Source organism: Triturus cristatus, chromosome 3_1 (assembly GCF_964204655.1).
Source record: "Triturus cristatus chromosome 3_1, aTriCri1.1, whole genome shotgun sequence".
NCBI classification, from domain to species: domain Eukaryota; kingdom Metazoa; phylum Chordata; class Amphibia; order Caudata; family Salamandridae; genus Triturus; species Triturus cristatus.
The window spans coordinates 865,224,744-865,246,326 of NC_140583.1; the positions used below are offsets into that span (position 1 = coordinate 865,224,744).

At 46.8% G+C, this 21,583-nt stretch overlaps 2 protein-coding genes across 7 annotated transcripts in view; one reads left to right on the top strand and one right to left on the bottom strand.

The window, feature by feature from the left end:
* DCAF17 (DDB1 and CUL4 associated factor 17) overlaps positions 1-20,848 on the bottom strand; it is a 443,011-nt gene extending 422,163 nt beyond the window's left edge. Inside the window, exon 1 of one of the 4 annotated variants that reach the window (XR_014978925.1) lies at positions 19,595-19,793. The gene's annotated coding sequence lies outside the window, so the exon portion shown is untranslated. Of the gene's footprint in view, positions 1-19,432; positions 19,520-19,594; positions 19,816-20,773 lie in introns of those variants that run through there. The other 3 variants (XM_085645323.1, XM_085645321.1, XM_085645322.1) reach the window with 3 other exon arrangements.
* TLK1 (tousled like kinase 1) overlaps positions 1-21,583 on the top strand; it is a 967,987-nt gene that overhangs the window by 36,443 nt on the left and 909,961 nt on the right. The gene's annotated exons all lie outside the window — the stretch shown is intronic.

Sequence of the window (21,583 nt, forward strand, 5' to 3'; positions counted from 1 at the left end):
AAGACCCTTGGTAGAATTCTAGCAAGCAAACTGGAGGATTGGCTGGAGGAAACCACATCCTTATCTAGAGTCCAATATGGATTTCAGCCCGGGCTGGGGACAGTCAAGCAATGCTTGTATCTCCAGATGGTGACTGGCAAATATGTGAAGGCAAGGAGCGGTTCCATTCACCCAGTGTTTATGGACCTCTCCTCGGCCTTTGACACAGTTAATAGATCTAAGCTCTGGGGGATAATTGCACGGCTAGGAATTGACCCAGCTATAATTGGCTTGTTGCAAAGGATGCACTGGGATTGGTTGATTAGGGTCAGGTTCGGTACGGAGGATGAACTCTCTCCTGAAATTAAATCCCCTATCAGTCAGACAGTGGTGCGAGATGGCCCCCTTAATGTTTCTCATTTACATTAATGACCTTGAACCGAGCCTATGCAAAGCAGGGAAAGATCTCCTCAAAGTGTAGTCAAGGGCACTGCCCATTTTTTTGTACTCCGATGATTCGGTCCTTATATCAAGAACTGCAAAGATTGACCCTGTAGCTTTGGGTTAGAATTTGGGGTAAAAAAGGTGTTTCACTGTCAAAAGATGTTCTGAAAGATTTGTCTCTCTCTGGATCATGCATTGGCAATCCCCTGGATAAATTATGTTAAAGGGGGGTTTATGGACCTGGGTTTTGCAGACATATTCCAGTCCAACAGATGCAAAACCAACTATGACGTCCTTGGTGAGAAAGACATTCAGGGAAACTTTGACAAACTAAGTACTAGTGTCAACTAGAACTCTTATTAAAACATCGCTGGGATGTGAATTTTATTTGCATTCAATCTTGGATGCAAAAAGCAGGTTTTTGATTACCAGGTTTTGTATTAATCTTCTTTATTTATTAGTGGCCTTTCCTAAGGATGTTGATTAGTGAACAACCTTGCCAAACTGCCCTTGTAATGATTCCTCAAAGCAAAGCACCATGCACTTTACTCTATTTTGTCATTTATATTGGCTAACCCGGAAGTGCATCCTGAGACAATTATTAGTTGAGCCAAGATTAGATCTCATTGAGAAGTGTTGCTTTAATTGCAAACGCTGTATGAGTTGGATATCTGTGTAGCAGTGTAGACTACACATGAGCCAGTTGGAATACCACAGCTCCTAGGGCGTCATTTAACAGTCAGGCGTGGCCCAGCCACCTGAAACCATGCTAAAGACACAGTGGCAGACAAAGACAAGTTAAAAAGAATAGTAGAGGAGTTTTCAAAATCAAAGGAATTGTTGTACTTAAAAATTGATTCAGGGGCCTTAGCCATAGGGCTTTTAAGGGAAGACAGGAGTAGGTTTGCAGAGAGCATCATACACAGTAACTTCACTGTAGAAGTTACAACAAGTCAGCAAGTCAGTGACCTCACGTAACAAGTTTGTTTTTCGAAGGGGAGAGAAAAAAGATTCCAAACAATGTGTACAAAGGCCAAATCTTCCGTGGTTTGGGGGAGAGATTTAAACAGCATTCTAAATATTGCCCTGGACTGTTTTCATTCTAATCCACTAACACGGTGGCTATGGAGCTTACAGTGTGTTTGACCCTTTGCTCTCAAGATAATTTGGGATACAGTCATCCTTCAGATACGGAATATTAATTTAAATAGCTGGTCCACTATTTATACATCAGCCTGGATCGTTTTGTGTGTTCAAGATCATTACAAACAGCATTTATCATAATAAATATTTGAAGAAAACTATTTCAGATCATAATCCCTTGTTATTGGGTATGTGCCTGCTGAGGTTGCTTTTGCCAATTCCTACATGGAAACTGTAGAGTAGTATGCTAGAATACTCTACTTTACTTTTCAGAATATACAGGCAGAGCTAAAAGATGGGTGCTTTTGCGAAAATGCTGAAACAGATTCTTTACAACTGGTAGAATGGGAGGCCTTCAAAGTTGTGATTTGTGGGCACTGCGTTTGAGCTGAGGTAGGAGGTCATACAGCTATAGCTAGAGATTTGACTACATTAGAACATAAATATGCAGCTCTGAAGCGGGAGGTTATACAGGACCCCACAAGCACAGACTGTCTGAACCAAGACAGAGAAGAACATGCTGCCTTCATGGTAACAGTGCGCTGTCTTGATGACTCCACTGATGCAACTCACTTGAGTACTAAAGGGGTAGAGATAGTGTTTTACCTGTGTGGTTAATCAGAGACAAACAACTGGTGCCCCTGTAACTATGATTAGGGGCAAACAGTGTACTAGTCTCCACACACGAGATCAATAGAGAATATTAACAAATAATTACTGTACCTTGTATAGTAATATTGGCAAGTGCACACCAGCAGGCACCACAGACAGCCTGCCCAAGATTACTCTCTCTCCAGTGCAGAGAGTGGTCAGGCGGAGACACCCGGAACACGAACAGCTGCACTCGGCATAATCACGGTTTTAAGCATTTGGAAGGACGGTGTATCGATATTGAAGTTTCGTACCGAAAGCTTGATTTGAAGTCGACACTTTGCGTGAATTTGAAACGAGAGTTATTACCGTCCAAGAATAGAATCCTGTGTGGTCTGGAATTTGTACTACATTGCAAATAAAAGATTAACCGAGGAACGAGCCTTGAGGAAGTCGTAGGACCTTATATCCTTATACGACGAAACACGTGTTGGCTGTGAAGTTTCTTATGAAGGCTTCTTGAATAAAAGACAAGAAGAAGATTTGATCCATGACTCTTCGAATTGTTTGGCATATTGTGTTTTTCACTAAACAGACTTGTACGTTGAAATGTTATATTCACGTGTGCTGGGGACCTGTGATAAAAAGTGGTCAGGGATAAACCGATTACAGCCCAATAAGTAAACAGAGCCAGTTTAGAACCGGCAGCTGAGAAAACGCCAGAGATAGACAATCTCCTACCTCTGTTCTGTTAAACCTTCTTAGAACAGCTTGCTCCACGATTGGTAATGCTTTCAAATGCAGCAATTGAGTTAGTAATTAGTAAAGAACTGGCTGTCTCATTCCCCAAAGCTAAGAGAGATACATTAGAGATGGGGGTCATATAGACCACTTTCTGTTCTCAATATGGACAATAAAATATTGAGAAAATTATTAGCCAAGAGATTAATCTGCAGTATATGGGTGCTGGTCAAACCAGACCAAAATGGATTTAGCCCAGGTCACAGTGCCTCTCTAATACATTAGGAGGTTATTTAGAGCCTTGGAGGAAGAACCACCATGATGCCCACACTAAGGGCCTCATTACCATGGCGGTCGGACGAGCATCCGACCGCCATTGTTTTTGGCACCTGACCGTCCGACAAGGAGTCAGCGGACCTGACACCCCAATTACGATACGAACGTCTTGTAGACGGTCGTAAAAGCTTTTTACTATTGTGCCTTGTGCAGTGGCCCTTTCCCTGGGCCGCTGCACAACAGCAACAGTAACAAGCATTTGCAATGCAATACGTCTCGCATTACTGAATGTTTGAGCTATTGGTGTTGCATTATTATTAGCAATACCAATAGCTCAAACTTTAATACTGCGAGACCTATTGCATTGCAAATGCTTTTCTTTTAATGATTTCGATTTATCATCATTGTACGCCGGTGATCTTATGTAAACAGTCTGAAAGCGTGGCCTGGATACAGCCCTCTTAGAGCTGCGGTGGGCACCTCTAATCCAAAGGCAGGGTCACCGACACCTCCTGGACTAACATTGCTTTGTAACTTTCTCTTCTGTCTGAATTTTGTGAAGACAATACCCTAGAATATGATCAGATTTTTTGTTTGCTAATGGTGGACCCCATTGTCCTAACCATGTACTTCAACTTTTAAGTGATCTGTACTTCTTCGAAGAACCTGCTGCACTGCTACAAACATGAGTTTGGGGGCGCTCTAGCCTTCCTCGTGACCGAGTGCCACTGCTGCGCTATAAAGCGCCTTCTGCCATGGGAACCGTTGCTCACACTATTTTCCCAGCAGCCCCATCAATCACGCACTTCCGCCTGGAAATATCAATTTCTGCCCGAGCTTGATAATGATGGAGAGGAAGAAAAGGGTGAGGGTTGATTGCCAGAGCTGAACCATCATGACCCAACATCCCACATTAAAGCCTCTTTGTGGCGCTATGAAACACAGCAAACCTGCAGATATTAAAAAACACTTGCGTACAGCAAGTTGCATTAAGCAGAATGAGCATCACGACTTAAGGGGTACACATTTTTAAACAATTTCTTCAACCCGGAGAACGCAGAATCGTCCGGCTGACCCCTATACCCCCCTGCAAACATCAAGAGCGCAATTGTTCAGGTTCTGTGTTTTCTCCAACTTAGTACCCCTATCAATCCGCATTCCTCTCTCTTTCCACTGCCCCTTAAGCCCCTCTTGTGCGCCCTACTTGCTGTATAATATATTTAAACATTATATGCGCACATGACTGTTGGAAAATATGAACTCCTCTACCCCTCCCCCCCCTCCAAATCTTACTGACCAAGCTACACCCCTGTCCAGCACCCCCGGCCTCCATCAGCTACATACATACCACACATGAACATGTGCTGAACAATGGGCCCGTGTACCCACAGAGGAGCTAAGCAGACGATGTGCCACCGCCCTCTGGCCTCACCCACCGCGACTCACAGGTGACACCGACTGCACGACTCCGCAAAACTAAACCACACTACTCTGTGGTGCAACCGCTTGGAAAGTCACGCTAATGGTGGAAAGTGCTATACAATTCATCACCTAACAATTACAGTGCTGTCCATTTCATGCATGTACTGCTCATGCCAGTTACACAGTATCCATACATATTGTATATATGCACGGAAATATAGTTCATGTGCAATCTAATTGTGCATACACTGTGAACTCCATGCATATACATTGCATATTATATATGTTTTGGATATGTCAAGCATGTGCTAAGCATGTCGCCCACTCAATGTACGTATTTTATAGGCACTGCCTATCTCCCTCGCTATGTTTATCGTCCGTGTACAGCACATTCCATTCACGTACTGTGCATAATACTAGTGTGCTGTGCTAGTCCTACACATACTAGATTTTCCATCCACAAATCTCACGTGTAACCTATGTGATATGCATTTATCACCCACGAGCTGGCCAATCGGAATGGTTTCAGCTTACATCACCCATGTACTGTAGGTATCACCCTGGTGCTCATATTATGAACGTGAACCGCCATGCACTGTGCACGCCTTGTGCATTTATTGCGCATATCAAGCAAGCAGTCAGTATGTTTATGAATTTTGTATAGCGGCTGTATCGGTTCTGGTTGGCTTTAGGGCGCTTCGCAGAGAAGAGAAAGGTTGGAAGTTTTACAAGAGTGCATTGTGAACTATCCTGCGGGGCAGTTGGGGGGGGGGTTTGGTGCGAAGTGTTAATGAGAAAGATGGCTTCTTTGGGAGGGAAAAGTAGCAAGGTCCCTTTTGAAGAGCTGAAAAGAGGTGGTGGTGTGAAAAGTGTGGAGGTAGCGAATTGTATATAGTCCTGGCTTCAATAGGAAGCCCGCAGAGCGTTAGCGGCATATGTGTGATATGGTCATTTCTTTTGTACTGTAGATGAAACGTGCATCTGACCTTGCAACCTTGAGCAGTATGTACATACATACCAACCACATAGTCCACATACTACACAAATTATGCACATACCATGAACTTCGTCTATTTATATTGAGTCTCTGCATATCGTATGCTAGTAAGGCATATTGTGCACTTAAGCAAACTAGGCACGTCACAACCTTACTAGCGAATTGGCCACATTATTTATGTACTATGCGTAATGAGCAGGTACTATGCATATTTCAATTCAGTGAGCCTGCATAGACACTGGTGTCCCTGTGACGCACTCGATGCATACTGCGCGTGCACTGTGCATACTGCTCAAGGCTGCAAGGTCACCGGGGTCTCGAGGAGCCTCCCAGACGCGGATCAAGTCTATGATGGAAGGACAAGTGTCCCACGCGCCAAGTAACTTTCACAGGCTCAGAGAAGGCCTTCCAAGTCAGGGCAAAACTTCTAAGATTTCTGCCCCTGGCACCTCACAAGGCGAGTGTAAAAGCACCAAAAAGCGTTGGCTAGAGGCACACTCACCTCTAGGAAAACTACCCACCCCCAACTATCTGGCCCCAGACAGCAAACAAGCTGTCATGTTGCACGTACAATTCCAGAGATATGCCCGATCTTCTGGAACCCCGAAGAAGGGGAGCAGCGCCAAGAAGTGTAGCTGTGAGGGCGCCACGTGACTCTTCCGCATGCGGATAGGAAAGCGTTGCCGTAGTGGAGGCTCAAGAGGACTAGAAATTGAACTGCTATTGTACAGTCATCGATGGGTAGGAGATGCTTCATTCTTCTGAGTCGGGTTATTTGGACGTGTGCACTTTTCGCTTAGGCACTTACGTGTGCCTTTAAGGTCAAGTTCTTGCCCAGAGATTTGTCAATTTTTGACCTGGCTGGGCTTGCTGTCAAGTAGCAGGGGGGCATCCAGTGAGGTCTGACCAGTGGACGCCAAGCTCCACCATCATGCCATGTAGATGCCCAGAGCATTGTTACTATTTGGAGCGTGGCTGTCTCAGTGCATCTGGATATAAAGCCTGGTTAAAAACCATCGAGATAGTAGCTAGCCTCGTTGCGTTTAACAAGTTTTTTTGCAACAAGGAATTTTAAGGAATTTGGGGCTGGGGAGTGAAATCGGCCTAACATTGGCATAAGGTGCATGACAAGAAGCCGAAGGGTAGAAAAAAGGATAGGTCTAGCAGAGTGATGGAAGACATAAAGGAAACGTCCTGGAATGCGAGAAGGACAAATAAGAAAAAGACCGAATTAAAACTGAAGACAAAGATGGGCAGAACGAGTTAAAGAGAAACCGGGCAGGAGTAATGAGTTAAAGACAGCAGAAAGGTCCAGCGAGGATGATGAGGGGAGTGATGAAAAATCAAAGAGCGGGGATGGGTGTGCAGTGGAGTAGTGGCTCCTCCCTGGCCCATGTCTGTTTGTTTAAAGTTCAGCAGATGTTACCCTGGGGGCGGAGGTGTTCAAGGAGTCCGAGGGGCCCTGACCTGGGAGATAAAGAGATGTGGTTTGACCCTGCCCGGGCCGTGCGGAGTGTGTATGAGTGCTGGGAGGAGGGGCGCTGCAGCCGGGCCTCAAGGTCAAATATTAGAACCACGCTGTGGGGGCAGGGCGAGTCCATAAAACTCTGCTGGCAGTAAGAAGTCCCCTTCCTGCCCCCTCCCACCCCTAGGTACATTTTACAATCTGACACCCCTCTGTGACATTCAGCACCTCTGCGGCCATTAGCTCCCCTCACCCAACAGGACCCTACGCCCCCTCCCCCTTCCTCCTCAAACCCCGCCCCCACTCCCCGGTACAGGTTGTCCGAGAGCTCGAGGAGAGCGGAACTGTTCCCAGTGTACAGACTTCTCGGCAGACTCAGGTGAGGACAGACAGATGTCCAGAGGAAAGTTGGGGACCACTTTTGTCTGCGTGTCACGACACGCTGGTTAAGAGTAAGGGCAGCTGTGAGTGCCACACACAAATGTCTTATAGATTAATGAATACTCCATAAACAGTTCGGCCTCGTTCACGAAAATGTAAATAAAAACAGCTTTTCCAGTCGGTAGTAGACTTTGCTTTTTTGCCGTCGGAACACAAACAATATATTTGCAAAATCCTGCCTACCGAGGATTCCGATACTTAAGTTATTTATTTTAACTTAAGTTATAGATTTTATACGGGTGAAGAAGTAAGTCGATTCTCCATAAGTGAACAAATCATACATTTTAAACAGATAGTTCTAACTGTTGTAGTCTAATTTTCTAACATGTGCGAAAAGTGTGCTTCCTTATGGAAATGCAATACATTTTTTATCGATCAAACTCGTATGAAAAAGTGCCCCAAATTCACGTTCCGAAGTTATATGAGTCGAGAAATGGCCATGTGTCAGCCTGCTCACCACTGATACAAAAATCCAAGCTTCATTCAAAGACAAGAAGCACGCAAGACGTCAGCGGTTCTTTCATTTAGTTGCGTCAACGTGAAATGGATCCAAGAAGCCTGCGAGTGGTGCGCGAGCACGCCACAGTGAGCCATATGTTTTTAACTATCGCGCCCGTGTCTGGGCACGTTAATTGAAACCACATGGCCTTTGGTGCGCGTAATTGACATCAATAGGCCAGGGGCGGAGCAATGCGCCCGCCTTTGGCCTATTGCATGCTCTGTTGTGAAAAAACACGCACGCAAAGGCCAATAGCGGGGCACAAAAGGAAAAGCACACGCACGAGCGTGTGCGATTCCTGGCTCCGTTTTAAAACCCCGGACAAAAGGGCACTCGCTGCGCGAGCAGTGCTACGAACTGCATCGCTAGGCACGAGACCTAAAAAGCACTTGGAAAACATCCATGCCCTCAGTGCCACGTACTATGTGGTGCATGGATGTTTGGGGGGCACCACATGTCCCCCCCTGGCCACTTACCAGTGACCCACGAGGGACAAGGCCCTGCTGGAGGCCCCCAAAGTCCCTTTCTGATAGCCTTTTCATGGCAGTGGGACCTCCATGAAAATGCTGTCGGAAACGGAAGTCCTAATCCTTACAGCGCACCGCTTCATTGTCGGTATTGGGCTCCGACCGCTGCCCGACGGTCTCATTGGGCCTGTGTGGGGTGGCGGTGTTTACCCCCAACAACAAATCGCTCTGACTACCGGAATTGTAATCCGGCCGTTGGACCGATATCATGGATGCCGGGCGGACCGCCCAACATCGTAGTCGGGCCCTTAGTGTTACTGGCACTTAAAAAGCCTTTGATGCTTTGAGTTGGCTATATTACTTTCAAGTACTATCGCCGCCCAGAGACCCTGATTGTTGCCTCTCTTACCTGTGAGGACTCCATTGTCCAGGGGGCCAAGCGGGATTGAACACTCGCCGCACCTGTGAGAAGGGATTGAAATACTGCTCGCTGCCCAGAGACCCTGATTGTTGCCTCTCTTACCTGTGAGGACTCCATTGTCCAGGGGGCCAAGCGGGATTGAACACTCGCCGCACCTGTGAGAAGGGATTGAAATACTGCTCGCCGCCCAGAGACCCTGATTGTTGCCTCTCTTACCTGTGAGGACTCCATTGTCCAGGGGGCCAAGCGGGATTGAACACTCGCCGCACCTGTGAGAAGGGATTGAAATACTGCTCGCCGCTCCCGCTGCCCGGGAGCCGCTTCGCCGTCCAGAGACCCTGATTGTTGCCTCTCTTACCTGTGAGGACCCCATTGTCCAGGGGGCCAAGCGGGATTGAACACTCGCCGCACCTGTGAGAAGGGATTGAAATACTGCTCGCCGCTCCCGCTGCGCGGGAGCCGCTTCGCCGCCCAGAGACCCTGATTGTTGCCTCTCTTACCTGTGAGGACTCCACTGTCCAGGGGGCCAAGCGGGATTGAACACTCGCCACACCTGTGAGAAGGGATTGAAATACTGCTCGCCGCTCCTGCTGCGCGGGAGCCGCTTCGCCGTCCAGAGACCCCGATTGTTGCCTCTCTTACCTGTGAGGACTCCATTGACCAGGGGGCCAAGCGGGATTGAACACTCGCTGCACCTGTGAGAAGGGATTGCAATACTGCTCGCCGCTCCCGCTGCCCGGGAGCCGCTTCGCCGTCCAGAGATCCTGATTGTTGCCTCTCTTACCTGTGAGGACCCCATTGTCCAGGGGGCCAAGCGGGATTGAACACTCGCCGCACCTGTGAGAAGGGATTGAAATACTGCTCGCCGCCCAGAGACCCTGATTGTTGCCTCTCTTACCTGTGAGGACTCCATTGTCCAGGGGGCCAACGGGATTGAACACTCGCCACACCTGTGAGAAGGGATTGAAATACTGCTCCCCGCTCCTGCTGCGCGGGAGCCGCTTCGCCGTCCAGAGACCCTGATTGTTGCCTCTCTTACCTGTGAGGACTCCATTGTCCAGGGGGCCAAGCGGGATTGAACACTCGCTGCACCTGTGAGAAGGGATTGCAATACTGCTCGCCGCTCCCGCTGCCCGGGAGCCGCTTCGCCGTCCAGAGACCCTGATTGTTGCCTCTCTTACCTGTGAGGACCCCATTGTCCAGGGGGCCAAGCGGGATTGAACACTCGCCGCACCTGTGAGAAGGGATTGAAATACTGCTCGCCGCCCAGAGACCCTGATTGTTGCCTCTCTTACCTGTGAGGACTCCATTGTCCAGGGGGCCAACGGGATTGAACACTCGCCACACCTGTGAGAAGGGATTGAAATACTGCTCCCCGCTCCTGCTGCCCGGGAGCCGCTTCGCCGTCCAGAGACCCTGATTGTTGCCTCTCTTACCTGTGAGGACTCCATTGTCCAGGGGGCCAAGCGGGATTGAACACTCGCCGCACCTGTGAGAAGGGATTGAAATACTGCTCGCCGCTCCCGCTGCCCGGGAGCCGCTTCGCCGTCCATTGACCCTGATTGTTGCCTCTCTTACCTGTGAGGACTCCATTGTCCAGGGGGCCAAGCGGGATTGAGCACTCGCCGCACCTGTGAGAAGGGATTGAAATACTGCTCGCCGCTCCCGCTGCCTGGGAGCCACTTCGCCGTCCAGAGACCCTGATTGTTGCCTCTCTTACCTGTGAGGACTCCATTGTCCAGGGGGCCAAGCGGGATTTAACACTTGCCGCACCTGTGAGAAGGGACTGAAATACTGCTCGCCGCTCCCGCTGCCCGGGAGCCGCTTCGCCGTCCAGAGACCCTGATTGTTGCCTCTCTTACCTGTGCGGACTCCATTGTCCAGGGGGCCAAGCGGGATTGAACACTCGCCGCACCTGTGAGAAGGGATTGAAATACTGCTCGCCGCTCCCGCTGCCCGGGAGCCGCTTCGCCGTCCAGAGACCCTGATTGTTGCCTCTCTTACCTGTGAGGACTCCATTGTCCAGGGGGCCAAGCGGGATTGAACACTCGCCGCACCTGTGAGAAGGGATTGAAATACTGCTCGCCGCTTCGCCGTCCAGAGACCCTGATTGTTGCCTCTCTTACCTGTGAGGACTCCATTGTCCAGGGGGCCATGCGGGATTGAACACTCGCCGCACCTGAGTCATCAGCGGAAGGACATAAAATCACCCCACTGTCCCAGTCCCGCGGGACTCACGCGGGCGCGCGCCGGGCGGAGCCCGGGCCAAGGGTGGGCCCGTTTGAGCCCATTAGAGGCTGTGTCAGGCTGGGCTGGGCATACTCTCTTTCATGTTCCCTCCGGATGACTAGTCGCCCCATGGCCTGAGAATATTGTCAGTAGTATATGAGCCTTCTCTTTGGTTGTGATTTGGATGTGATACACGCAGCTTGTGCAACTCACCCTCTGCAAACGTATTATGGCCACTGGATCCACGAGGTTGGCCTCTAAGGGCTGTAATGTGGCAGGGACTTTGGGTAATGTCATCACCCGCGCTAGTAATGTTCTCGCCTATGAGATAGCTGCTACAGAACGTCGCTTATCTTTAGACCCTCTCTCAGGTAAACGTTCTTCATTGGGAGGTATCATGTCCGTACCTTCCCCTGAAAAGTCTATGAACTTGCATGCTGAAGGACTATTAGATGAGTCACTGTTATCAGATTTAGTCTCTACAGTTGGTTCTATGCCATCTAAACCCACATGTGCAAAGTCTATAGTGTCTAATGTATTAGGCCCCGAGCCTATCCCACCTGCCCCAATTTTTTCTAACTTTGCAACAACAAGGTCTATGACAGATCCGACTGTAAGAAGTAAGGGCCCAGGAGCGAACTCATTGGCTACAAAGGGGATGAAGCGAGAAGGGGGCCCTACGAGGAACTCTACTAGAAAAAAACAAAAAAACACGCCTAGTATAAATTTTGGTCCCAACTCCTTAACCCAGGAAAATGGTCTGCTTAGAGGCCCTGTGTTGGATTCCGTGGTCCCGACTTCACTTTTATCAATAGGGGAAGAGGATTCACGGTGCTCAATTAATGATGCTTTTTGGGCTAAAATGGAAACTGTAATTGCTGGGAGTCTATCCCCTTTAATTAAGCGTCTATCCACACTCGAAGAAAAAATAACGTCGATTGCAAATGCTATTAATTTGAACTGCGCAGCAACGGCCCAGTTGAGTCAGAGGGCTCTTTGCCAACAAATTGTTTCTCCATGTGTTGTTAAACCTAGTGAGTCGGGCCAAGATTTAAATCCCCTTAGTAATCCACCCCTAACCGAAAGGGACATAGTATCCAATCAAGATGGTAACAATGCTCTCCCACCTATCCCTCAAGCCGCGCAGGATTCTGGAGATATGAGTCGATCAGGGCGGTCTTCACAATATCCCAATTTACCACCCCCCACCCATCCTAGAAAAAACACACCCATAAGACAAAAGGATATACCGAGAATTGATTTGCCCCCAGAGTGTAGCCCCTATGTTGTGGTCCTAACAGGCGTTCCAGAACTCCCTCCTGATAGAGTTGAACCATACTTGTCCCTGAAGCACAAGGTAATCCACTGGTTGAATCTAAATAGACCTCTTCCACCCCAATTAGATGGGGAGATTATGATGGTACGTAGAGTGACGTGGGTAGGCCAGGGTGCGAAAAGCATAAGAGGAGACTGTATTGTTGTTAACTTTAGGGACAAAATGGTGGTTAAGTATCTGGGGGACGGGAGGTGAACCAGAACAGTTGACGGAATCCAAACTTCCTTTCTCCCATATTTCTATCCGCTGGAAGTATTTAACCATAGGATGGGCCCAGAGAAACTTCATGGGACCGTAGGGGGGGGGAGGGTACGGGATCTTATGGAACCTCAGAGGCTTACCACCACGACCTACGTTTTACTATACCATGTTACAATAGGTATAGTTCGCTTGAATGCGTCGATTGACTGTACTCAGCTGCTGATGCTAGACCTTGTAATGTCATGCAGGGGGAGGCCCCTGTCATGCAGGGGGAGGCCCTTGCACAGGGCCAGGACATTCCACAGAATGACAATGTGATAACACGGAAGGAAAGGAATGTCCTAAGAATAGAGGGGGGTGATTGTAGATCCCCTGCCCCTGCTTGATCCCTGAGCAAGATGATAGTTCTACCAAAGGGATACACCAACAAATAGGGGTGAATACACTGGAGACATACCGCCCTATGATAAAAGAGACCCATTTCGATACCCCTTCCAACTACTTGATGTCCCCTAGGCTTTTTATACCACCAGGGTTAGTTGATAACACTAGGGAAAACACAAGAAAATTCCATGGAAAAAATACCACCCCCCAACCTATTCATCGTGACATTCACTGCCCAAATCAAGCTGAGGGTCTAAAAAATTTATCCTGGAATGTGGCGGGTCTACCCTCACTGATGGACTCCGCGGATTGGGGGAAGTTCATCGATGAGCATGACATTTGCCTATTCCAGGAAACATGGGCACTGAAGGCCTACAATCGCCTAGGGTATGTCACCTACTGGGAGCCGGCAGTGAGGGCCACAAGGGGGAGGCCATCTGGTGGGCTGACCATATGGGTGAGAACGCATCTGGGATGTGCAATTAGGAAAATCAACACCGACTCGGCTGATATCATGTGCCTGGCCATGGCTTTCCGTGATAACAATGAGCTGAGACTGATTAACATCTATTCTCGCCCAGTGAATCATGGCCAGGTTTCCAGTACTCTCACTAGTCTAGAAGAATTCCTGTGCTCATTTACCACCCAAGAACAACTGATCATTGGCGGCGATTTCAATTGCCATTATGAACCTTTGAATGGGTTGTGTACCCCAGTTTCACAGGAAGAGGACCAAGTATGGGCTATCCCCCTATGTAATTCGTATACCACGAGGGGATGGACTCCTTTGGTTCTCCAACTTACTTCGCTAACCCTCACTTTTTCACTAAGGGCATGCAACGGAAGGTTTCCGGCAGATAACCCAGGCAAATTTACTTTTGAAAGGAATGGACAAGCCTCCATTATGGACTACATATTGCTTAACTTGGACTTGTGGTCTAGGATCTTGGATTTCCAAGTAAAGCAACGTTGTGAAAGCGATCATAACCCCACTGTTGTTACCATGGGGGGCTTTAGGAACAGCTTACATCAGGGTAGAGACCTGGTCCCTATAACAGCTATGGTCACAACCTCTGGCGCTCGAAGAGTTAGATGGGAGAAGATTGCCCAATCCCAAATGGAGTTAAAAGACATGTATAGAGAGATTTATCCCCTCTTGGAGAGGACGTTGGGTGAGGCTGCCCTGGGTGAGGGTTCTCCAGATCAGGCTATGATAGGTTCCACACATGTAGAACTCTGTGGCATCTTGGCGGGTTATTTCCACTGGGAAACCAGGAGGAAACCGCAAGCTTCGAGGGGGAAAAATGCATGGTATAATAAACCCTGCAGGGAAGCGAAGTTAGTCCTTTTAACAATTTAAAAAAGGGAAATAAGACATTGATTAAGGAAGCGAGGGAATATTTTAAGAAAGTTATCGAAGAAGCAAAAAAAGAATGGGAGCTTAACAGATGGGAGGAGATTTCCATTGCGTTAAAGAAAAGGGATTCTAGGTCATTCTGGAATTTGGTTAAAACAGGATCATCTGGCTCCCAGTACGCAGTACAACCTAACCTAGGGGAGGAAATTTGGCGTCGATATTTTGAAGACCTCTATGCCTTTAAAACGACAGAACCAGACGTCCCTGCTCCTTTGTCTAATGGAACCCTACCCCTTAATCTGGGTGTGGTTCAAATGTGCACGCTCGCAGAAGTTAAAATGGCTTTGAGTAAAGTTCTGCCAAACAAAGCCCCAGGCCTAGATAGGATCCCAGGTGACCTATATAAGAGCGAGCCGGACATCTGGGTGCCCTATCTGCAGGCTCTTTTTAACGCAATTTTGGCGGGAATGCCGCCACCACTGACATGGGCTGGCGCTGAGATCATACCCATCCACAAAAAGGGCTCCCCCTCGACCCGGCAAACTATAGGCTGATTAGTTTAATTGATGTGGCACAGACGATTTTTGCGCGTATTTTACTAGGGAGACTCCAAGAATGGATGGATGACACTAACATTTTGACACCACTGCAGCTGGGCTTTAGAGCTAAAATGTCAACAATAGACCAATTGTTTAGATTACAGATGATTCACTGGAAATCTATTATTTTAGAAGGAGGCAGCCTTTATCTCTCTTTCGTAGATTTAAAGTCTGCCTTCGATATGGTAGACCGTCGACAGCTGTGGGAGTTGCTAAAAGGGATGGGAGTGCCACCTTATCTATGTCACTTACTAGAGTACTTACACAAAGACACTGTTGCTAGGGTAAGGTTCGGGCTAAATGGGGAATTAACTTCCCCCTTTCGAGTTGAGAAGGGAGTCAGGCAGGGCTGCGTACTTGCGCCAACCCTTTTCTCTCTTTTCTTAAATGGGTTGGTCGATGAACTCCTGGATCTAAGAGATGTAGATGCACCCAGGTTGGCGGGCAGGAAAATACCTGCATTAATGTTCGCAGACGATACCCTGCTTTTGTCCAGGACCCCATGGGGCTGGAAAGAGTCTTGGATGGATTTGCCTCCTTCTGCAGAAAAAGGAACCTGGTCATTAATGTGAGCAAGACCAAATATATGGTTTTTCATGCGGACACTACAAACTGCCCTATTCCAAAACTCGATGGCCTACAACTAGAACGGGTGAGCATCTTCGACTACCTGGGCTTAACACTTAATAACAAAATGGATTGGGGTCCCCAGATATCCAAAGCCAACTTAAAATTTACGCAGATAACAGGGGGCATCCTAAAGATGTATAAAGATAGCCCACTAAAGTTAATTAGCCCACTCGTAGAGGTATACAAGGCCCAGGCGAGAGGTGTGGTGGTCTATGGTGCTGAACTCTGGGGCCACCACCCAGCTCAGATTTTAACTAAGTCAGAAAACCGTTTTATGAGACAACTTCTGGCACTACCTATGAGTACCCCTATCCACCCTCTCAGGATGGATCTGGGTATACACCCAATAGCTGACCTGGTAGCGTCACGTCCGGCCATGTACTGGCGCCGACTATGGAGCACTCCTAAGCTTGTTAACTTTCGGGAGGAACTGAAATCAATCTTGATGCTCCCAAAGGCAGGCGCCATTCCGTGGCTTACCTACGTTAAAAAATCCCTGAGGGCAATTGGGAGAGAAGATCTTTGGCACACACCTGAGGAGTTATGCCCTGCCTTACCAAAAAAGTCTCTGGCCAAAGCCCTAGAGGAATACAATTTGATGCAGATTTTACGGTCAGAGAATAGAACTAATCTGACTTCGGTATTCCTCGAGGCAAAAATTGGATATAGCTTTGAGCCTGCATTGGATTTGATGCATCCGTTAATTGCCAAGAAATTATACATGCAATTTAGACATGGATCACTCCCTCTATATTCTAGGACGAACAAGTGGGCTGGTTCTAGTAGGCAGCCCTACCCTGGCTGTGGTGTAGACGAGGAGACAGAGGTGCATGTTATATTTTTCTGCTCGGCTTATAATAACCCTTGCAGAAAATGGATCATTCAGCTCGCCAAAAACCTGGGGGTTAGAAATCATAGAGATCTGTTTAGGCTGCTGAAATATGACCCATTGCCTGTATTTGTCACAGTGATCGCCAAATTCCTATTTTCAATGTGGTTGACCAGAAGACGTTTAATATCATGTTGAGGCATTTTTTTGCACCACCTTTTTAACCTTAGTGATAAACTTCTTGTCTTGGTTTAGGTGTATATTTATATCTTTTAAGTCATATTTTTAATGCTGGTTGTTTTACCACTTTTATTGTTTTAAAAATTGTGATGTATGAACTTTTATGGCTGACAGCCAAAATAAAGTTTTCTGACTGACTGACTTTCAAGTACTGAGGAAGTTTCTCCTGGAAGGGGCAGTGATTAAGGTATCATCCCATTATATGTAAAACCTACGGTCAGTAACCGTATGGGTATAGTAATATCTAATGCATATCTTATGCCGAGAGGGAGACGACATGGCTGTCCCGTGTCCTGCTTCTGTTTGTGATGGAGACATTCTCAATAAAACTAAGCAATGAGGGAGGTCAATGGGGTATCCCACAAAGTGAGGGAGCTCTATGCCAATGATACTCAAAGTATGGCCAGGGGGCTGCTTGCTGCCCTCTTCAACTTTATATGCAGCCCCCCTGGTGAAAAGCAGCACGAGGTGCTGAGCACTTGCGGAGCACTAATATTCAGAATTTATTTTTTAATAAACAGTTAAGCATTTATTTGCAGGTTAAATGAAGTTATGAAGTAACTATGGTGGTGTCCTGGGCCACTTAACTTTAGTTAACCTGCAAATAAATGCTTGCCCATTTATTTAACTTTTTTCTCGATCTCCTAACACAATCTGTGATCCGCCCAGACCCCCTACCGCCACTCTGCTGGCATCAGTGTGGCACTTGGTCACACCACAGACAATACTTTGTGGCCCCTGGGCAAATATTTGCGAGTACCCATGCCCTATGCAGATGATATTGTACTTGCCATCAAATATGTACAGGCTGATATGACAGCTCATACACCAGCAATACTCAAGTTCATAGGCACCTTAAAGGTGCATTGGTCAAAGTCCTGCTTGTTCCCCATGACACAAGAACTACACCCCATGAACTTGGGACCAAATCAGCTTAATATAAAATGGGAATCATGCAAATTTCACTACTTTGACAACAGGGTGTACCAAACTGATGCAGATTTAGTGGATGGCAGCATAGTGACGGGGTATGTTGCAATGTTATCACAGAGTTCCTTCTAGAAAATGCTGCCACTATCAGTCATTGGACGGGTTGCTTTACCAAAAATGGTGATGCAGCCCCACCTATTATACTACTTTGCCAGCCAACCAGTATTACTCCCTTCATCAATATTTTTTGAGCTGGAAATCTTTCATGGCAATCTGATATGGGCTGGGGCGAGTAGACGAATGGTTGTGCCGTCCAAGTGAAACTTCCAGTAATACAGGATGGAATAGCACTACCTGACTTTAACCTATTCTATCAATACAGTGGCTCAACTATAAAGGGGCTTGCTGGTTGAGTGATTGGTACCTATCAGAAACGAGTATCTCAGAGGCTAAAACTGGTGAGGATAGCTTGAATCATTTAGAACAAGAATAAAATGGGAGAGTAAAAAATGAGAGTAAAGCAGAGAGTGTAGCTGGCTAGAGCAATAGGAAAACAGATAGTTGAATTAAGGAGAGTAATTATGGGTAGCACAGGCAGAATAATGATGGGTATTGCAGGAGAATAAAGAGGAGTACAGCAGTGTAACTAACGAGAGGTACAGTGAATTGACTTAAAGTGGTTACATTAAGGGGAGTAAATTTGAGGACAGAAAGTGGTGGAAAACAGAAGCAAATCAAGGGTAGCAAAGATGGGTAGAGCAAGGTGAGTAAAATAGGTTAAGAGTGAGTGATGCCGGATAGGGCAGGAACTGTAAAGATGGGTAGAGCAGGGGACGTAGAGATTGGTGGATCAGAGGAGAAAATGGGTTGAATAAGCAGATCCCAAAAATAGGAGTATTAGGGGAGTAATGATGAGTAGAGGGAGGAGGAGCAAGGGGAGTTATTTTCGGTTAAGCAGTGAGACTAAAGATGAGTGGAGCACAATAAGTACAGCAGATGGTTGGAGTGAGGGGAGTAAAGATGGATGGTCTACGGATACATTGGCTAGGTACACCGAAGGTGGAAAAAATGGGTGAAACGGGTCTGGTAAGAGGCAAAGCAAGAACAGCACAGAGAGTGTAGCGGTGGGGTAAAAGGCTAAGGGAAGTAAATATTGGTATATCAGGGTGAGTGAAGTGGCATGGATTGCTGCTTGTTGATGTTATTTGTGAACATCATGTCACATCCTGATTACGCTCCTGCAATGTACAGAGTTGAACTGAATAGTGCTCTAATGAGGATGTATAACACAGAGTTATGTGTTATTAATGATTATTTTGTACTGTCCTGCAGAATGTAAGTAGAAGCAATGGAAAGTAATTTCAGAAAAACCAATAAAGATATTTAAAAATAATCAGTGTAAGTGAAGAGAGGTAGAGAAGGGGGTAAAGATGCGGACAGCAGGAAGAGTAATGTTAGCTTTCTGGCGGGGATGGTAAATAGAAGGGGTAAAGACATTTCATTGAGGGTAGCTACATATACGTGCACTATTGAACTAGTTTTACAAGAAAGCCCTTTTGTGTACATTTACGCACGAGAGTGAAAAGAAAGTGTTGCGGATTCAGTGGCTAGCGATAAAAACTCTCTGCTCGCTTCAGATTTTGGCGAATCTTAGTTCTAATAACAGACAGGGAGGAATATATCCGATTACCGTCGTTATTACTACCTGAAAGGGGGTGACTAACTTCTCGGTGGCCTTTTTAAGCAATTACCGTCCAACTGTTCTGTCATCTGGTGTGCAATGTTATGCTTTTCGCTCGTGTGTTACGTACATGAGTCCCAAGACCGGCAGAGTCGCAACCTTTGCCTAGCTTTAACAATCAAGGCAGCTCAGCGTGGAAGCTGGAGATGGGGTTTGTGGCGTCTCTGACACAATCTTAATTGTTTGGAGTATAGTCACTCACGACGGATCCTACACAACTCTACAAGCTCACCTCCTGTTGCAGAGTAAGGCAATTGCCGGAACAGAAGTTGGACTCGGCAGGTTAAGAACCGTGTATTCAACAGCACATTCGCTTCTATCAAATTCCCAGTTAGGTAAGAAAAAAATACTGCAGAAATAAATCGACTCTCATTCTTCATTTCCCAGTCCCGTCTAAATTCAGCATATTCTGTGTTTGTGTTTAGTCTCACCACTCACTCCCCGAAAAAGATTATTTTGGAGGCAGACATATTTACTTGTGACGAAATACAGGCTGGATGGCTCTCGGCATTGAAGAGCGCCATCTGCGCTGCTCCCCTCATCCGCATCGCAAGGGGAGGTCTTGTCACTGTTCACTTGCTGGGGGCCTGGGCTATTGAGTTTCTGTGCCCTCACGTTCTGGTGCCCACCCGCTCCACAATTTCGCGGAGGCCGCTTCGTTTCACTTGACGGCTTACGTAGCTCCTACTCGGCTTGTTTAGACATCGGGTGCTGCTCCTGCCTGTGCTAAGAACTGGCCACATTTGTATTGCTGCATAGCAGCCAAGTTTTCATTTTTGCTTCTGCGTGATATTTCCAGTTCTTACCAGTGACATTTCAAGGAATTATGTGTTACACTTCGATTGGTAATTTGTGGCGAAAAAAATTGCTTGTCTGTTTCATTAAATTAAATGAATGTCAGAAATGCACAATTGTGTCCATTGTAACAGTGCTCCCAAAGCGTCTATGCAAGGTCCCTGAAGTCAAAGTGTTCTGGCCGGAGCTGCCAAACACAGGCCACTTGGCAGCTTTGTCATGGATTTACCACTTTCCGTAATGGTTGATTGGAGTTAGAATTTTGTGCTGGAGTATGAACATGGATTGAATATTTTCCTCCTTTGAGAGAAAAATATAAAATATTGCAAAAATGTTGAACTGACCGGCGTCGTCAGATGTTAAATCCGCTAGTGAAGACTAATTGTTATAGAGATGCATTACAGTGTTTTCATTTTAAATGTGTGTTGTGAGTCGCGTGCTAGCACGCGACTCTTGCTGTTCTTTTTCATGTCTTTATTTGCATTCCAGAGCGTTGCTTTCCAATCGTGAAGATTCCTTCCGAACGTCACTCTGGACGTTGGTTTCTTCGCGTTTGGATGGCTCCATTCGTGGGTGCAATTCTTCTACAATAAACCACGCTTTGAACTCAACTTACCTTGTCGAGTTCTTAATAACTTGGCGACGAGCGGGATCCTTCTCCGCATCCACCACCAAGAGTCTAATCTTCAAGGAGGTTCATCTTCTTCCGAGCAGCTGATCGTTCCTGAGCCAATCACCTCCGAGCGGCCCTTTCAGATGAAGCGACCCTGCTCTCCATCAACTTACATGACCTAATACTTCTACACAAGGTCGTATTAATTTATCTTTCACCATTTTCACCTGTGTGGCAGTTGAAACCCAGCCGGCTTCTCGCGCTTCACTGTGTGTCTCCTCAAATTCGATTCACGCACACCCGCGCCCACACGTCTTACGTCACAGTGACTGATCCGCGTTGTTCAACAAGGTCACTCGCCTCAAGAAATTACGCTAAACCGTAACTATGGTGATAGCGTCAAGCCGCCATTTTTGAATTAAGCGAAGCTGTCTCCTGCCTACAGCGATAGGCACGCTTTATCTCAGACTTTATTTATTGCTCGTTACGCTTTCACAACTGTGTTATGTCTGCTTTCAGCTTCAATGGTCAAGTATTAAGCTTCACGCAGCGATAGGCACGCTTTCATCATTGCCTATTTCCATTTGCTATTCATTTACTCAGCGATATGCACGCTTTCACTTATGTGTAATTACAGTGCATGTCCTAACTAACTGTATTCTCCTCCACATTTACAGCTAGAAGCAATCATCTCATCTCATTCTCATCTATTTTACTTATTATTATATTTCTGATTTATTTTCAACAATAGGCACAGTTACCGCATTGTTTCAATTGATCAGCATTGATCATATTTATTTATTTATTTTTGTG